Raw genomic sequence first — 4,861 nt, forward strand, 5'->3', positions numbered from 1 at the left:
GGCCGAGGCGAGCTTGGCCGGCGGGGCTGCTGCGCGACGGGGCGAGCGGAGCGGCGGCGGCGGGAGCGCGCGCGGGCGCGCCGCTTGCGATGACGCGGCCGGGGGCGCGGCTCCGCGGATCGGCTTGCCCGCCCCCCCCCCCCCCCCCCCGTCGCAGGAGGACCCCCGTCCGCGCCGCCAGCCAGCCAGCCAGCTGTCTCCGACGGGGCGCGCGCGGGGATGCCCGGCCAGGGCGCCTCAGAGGAGCCTCGCCGGAATCCCCCGAGGGGCGCCTCGCCGCCTCTGCGCCAGGCGCCCATCTGGCAGGAGGATGCAGATATGGGGGCGCCCTCCTTTCCCCGGGGATGGACGCGCCATAGGATGCCCCGGGTGGCGTTGCCAGGCGCAGGCGCCCATCTGGCAGGAGGATGCAGATATGGGGGCGCCCTCCTTTCCCCGGGGATGGACGCGCCATAGGATGCCCCGGGTGGCGTTGCCAGGCGCAGGCGCCCATCTGGCAGGAGGATGCAGATATGGGGGCGCCCTCCTTTCCCCGGGGATGGACGCGCCATAGGATGCCTGCCCCGGGTGGCGTTGCCAGGCGCAGGCGCCCATCTGGCAGGAGGATGCAGATATGGGGGCGCCCTCCTTTCCCCGGGGATGGACGCGCCATAGGATGCCTGCCCCGGGTGGCGTTGCCAGGCGCAGGCGCCCATCTGGCAGGAGGATGCAGATATGGGGGCGCCCTCCTTTCCCCGGGGATGGACGCGCCATAGGATGCCTGCCCCGGGTGGCGTTGCCAGGCGCAGGCGCCCATCTGGCAGGAGGATGCAGATATGGGGGCGCCCTCCTTTCCCCGGGGATGGACGCGCCATAGGATGCCCCGGGTGGCGTTGCCAGGCGCAGGTGCCCATCTGGCAGGAGGATGCAGCACAGCTGGACGGGGCGCCCGCGGGCGCAGATACGGGGGCGCCCAAAGGTCCCCGAGCGCCTGCCTGCCGCTGTACGGTCCCCTCATTTCCCCGGAGATGGACGCCCGGGGTGGCGGAGCCACTTGCGTCCCACCCCCCTTGGTGTTTCCCTTTTAAAGAAAAAAAAATTATGCTTTTCAGGTTCATACATTTCAATAATTTTACAATCATTTCAACATTTCAGAACTTGACTTCCCCCTCTTTCTGCGGTTCCGTAAATTTATTTTTAATATCTTCTGCGTATCCAAATTAACTTAATTTGCTCATTTAGTCATCTACTTTAAATATATACTCTTGTAAAATGGCAGGTTATTACAATAATTCCTGCCCATGTTCTTATCGGCTTACAGTTTATTTGTAAATATTCAAGGAACCATTTCCATTCTTTTATAAACTGTTTGTTATCTTTATTTCCTATTCTTCCGGTAAGTTTACCATTTCTTCATATTCCGTAAGTTTTTGTATCCATTCTTCATTTGCTGGGACTTCTTCTTCTTTCCATTTTGGGGCAAGGAACATTCTTGCCGCTGTAGCTGCAGACATGAATAAGTTTCTATACAATTTAGGTAGTTCTGTACCTATAATTCCCAAAAGGAAAGCTTCTGGGTTTGGTTGTTGTGGTGGTGGTTGTTTTTACAAACGTTATTTTACACATCCTTTTCGATTCATTATATATCATCTCCCAGTAAGCTTGGTGTATCTGTTATCCACAAGCGAATGCCGGCAGGTTGCTTCCCCAACGTGCCGCCCCCGCCTCACTTAGCTTCAGGGCTCGGGAGGAACCGGGTGTACCACACAAACAGGCACGTGTGCATTGAGACGGCTGTGCAAATTGAGGTGGTGGCTGCCTGGCGTCTTCCCATGCTTTGCAATGTGGCCCACAGCTCCTTCAGCAAAGGCATGTGTTTGTGTGTGTGTGGATTCAAGGCCTGGTTCAAAAGATCCGGGTCTTAGACCCCCGTAACAATGTCCCTAACTCAGAGCTCTCCCACCGACTAGTTCATTTCACTTTTAATTTGCATACGGCCTTTCTGTTTTGCAAGATCACCCAGGACAGTCCCATTCAGCCCTCCCCACGAAAGCCCATCCTAGCCCCACAGTCACTATGTGGAGCCTTTGTACTGGGGGGGCCTGTATATCTTTGAATACAGCAGGGAGCCTGGAATACATAATTCTCTTCTTTAAATACAGTGGACACTCGGGTTGCGAACGTGATCTGTACGGGATGCACATTTGCAACCCGCAGCGTCCGCAACACGCAGCAGTGCATCTGTGCACGCGCAGGTTGTGATTTGGTGCTTCTGCACATGCGCAAAGCGCGATTTAGCGCTTCTGCACATGCGCAACAGCCAAAATCTGGAAGTAACTGGAAGCGTCTGTAACCCAAGGTATGACTGTATAATTTTTATTAATTTTTCTATTTTACAATTTAAAGTACTCATTTTTACATCCTTAAAATATCAACAACTTCCCTTCCTCTCTTTTTGTGGTTCATTTTACATATCATAAATCCCTGCATATTTTGCAGAAACTAAACCATTCAGTATTCCATTATTACATCCATCATAACTTGTTTACACTGTTGAATTTATCTTAATGCTGCCAGCGTTTTCAGCTGTATGGAATACATAATTCTCCGGAACGCCTGTCCTGGGTCTTATGCATGGGCTCAGGCGTCCCAAAGGATTTCTTTTTGCCAGCGATCCTTCAGGGACAGAATTCCCTTCTGAGTTCCCTGTGGCCATAGTCAGTGGAATGACGCTTCACACTCCTCATGAGTAAACAAAAGGAACTCATTTAAGGTTGAGTCCTAATGGCTAGCAAGATTGGTTAGCTGGGAGGATTAAGCCTCTTTCCCCCCCCCAAAGAAAACATGCACCCCCTGACTAAGCCAAATCAGTTGCAAAGGCCAAAAATAGTGGTACAGCATTCCAGTTTCAAATGCAGTAACAAAAACCCATTTCCACACACAGTTACGTATAAAAATGTTACTTTAATACAAAGTTACTAATTTATATAGATCAATATCAATTTATATAGATCAATATCAATTTACATAGATCAATAACAATTCATTTTCCTTCTGACACCCCCCCCCCCCACCCAAACAGACCTTTCCCGGTCAAAATTCTGCTTGCTTTTTCATCCTGCCTGACCCTCTAAATTTGGTGAGGCTTATTTCAGAACAAACAGACCTAGGTTTGGATTGTGTAATCCTCCGCTTCTGATAAACCGAACCGCGAGCTCTCTGTTCTGCACTGCTTGTCAAGCACGGAGAGGAAAGGTGAAGTATTTCTGCAGACACCCGGGAACTATGTGGCTGAGCATAAAAAAATAAAAATAAAATCAGTCGAGATCATGAGAGATGGAAGCATCTCGACAGTGGCAGCAGCAGTGGAACGGAGGAAAAAATAAGCAGGTCACCTAGTGACTGTGCCCTAGGAGAGAGCTCCTGAGAGAGAGCACAAATGTGAGAATTTTGTGCATCCTTAAGGTTCTCCTGTGGAAAAACGAGAAGCTCCCCTGTTAATTAATCATTTTAAAGAGGCTCTAATTAACCACCATATGCTCAGCCTCACCGAGTAGGGAGCATGGCACATGATGCTATCACTAATCATGCTGCTCATCATTGAAGGAACGGGTAGGTAGCCGTGTTGGTCTGCTGTAGTTGAAACAAAATTTTCTTCTTCTTCCAGTAGCACCTTAGAGATCAACTGAATTGGCATCTAAGGTGCTACTGGAAGAATTTTTTAAAAAATCATTGAAGGAAACGCCTTTACAGAAACATTGGAAAGCGTGGCCATGCGACAGGAGAGGAACAATACAGTGGTAAGGTAAAGGTAAAGGTACCCCTGCCCGTACGGGCCAGTCTTGACAGACTCTGGGGTTGTGCGCCCATCTCACTTAAGAGGCCAGGGGCCAGCGCTGTCCGGAGACACTTCCGGGTCACGTGGCCAGCGTGACATCGCTGCTCTGGCGAGCCAGAGCCGCACACGGAAACGCCGTTTACCTTCCCGCTGGTAAGCGGTCCCTATTTATCTACTTGCACCCGGAGGTGCTTTCGAACTGCTAGGTTGGCAGGCGCTGGGACCGAGCAGCGGGAGCGCACCCCGCCGCAGGGATTCGAACCGCCGACCTTTCGATTGGCAAGTCCTAGGCGCTGAGGCTTTAACCCACAGCGCCACCTGCGTCCCAATACAGTGGTACCTCAGGTTAAGAATTTATTTCGTTCCAAAGGTCCGTTCTTAACCTGAAACTGTTCTTAACCTGAGGTACTACTTTAGCTAATGGGGCCTCCCGCTACCGCCGCACGATTTCTGTTCTCATCCTGAAGCAAAGTTCTTAACCTGAGGTACTATTTCTCGGTTAGCGGAGTTTCAGGTTAAAAATGAACCTCCAGAACGAATTAAGTTCCTAATCCAAGGTACCACTGTATTTCACTTGCCCTCGATCATCGTTTAGGCAGATTATGCTCACGTCCGATTAATTCCATTGCCAATCGCTTGTAGAGTTTATTTTTCTACAGTTGTTCAGAATAGCCAGCACGGAGCCCCCGAGATGACTTTGGCCAAATTGCAATAATGCAGGAAGACCAAGTGCCTTCCAAGTCCCAGGAAGATTTGTTGTTGTTGTTTAGTCGTTTAGTCGTGTCCGACTCTTCGTGACCCCATGGACCAGAGCACGCCAGGCACTCCTGTCTTCCACTGCCTCCCGCAGTTTGGTCAAACTCATGCTGGTAGCTTCAAGAACACTGTCCAGCCATCTTGTCCTCTGTCGTCCCCTTCTCCTTGTGCCCTCCATCTTTCCCAGCATCAGGGTCTTTTCCAGGGAGTCTTCTCTTCTCATGAGGTGGCCAAAGTATTGGAGCCTCAGCTTCAGGATCTGTCCTTCCAGTGAGCACTCAGGGCTGA

The sequence above is a fragment of the Podarcis cretensis genome, assembly GCF_951804945.1.
Source record: "Podarcis cretensis genome assembly, chromosome: 6".
NCBI lineage: Eukaryota > Metazoa > Chordata > Lepidosauria > Squamata > Lacertidae > Podarcis > Podarcis cretensis.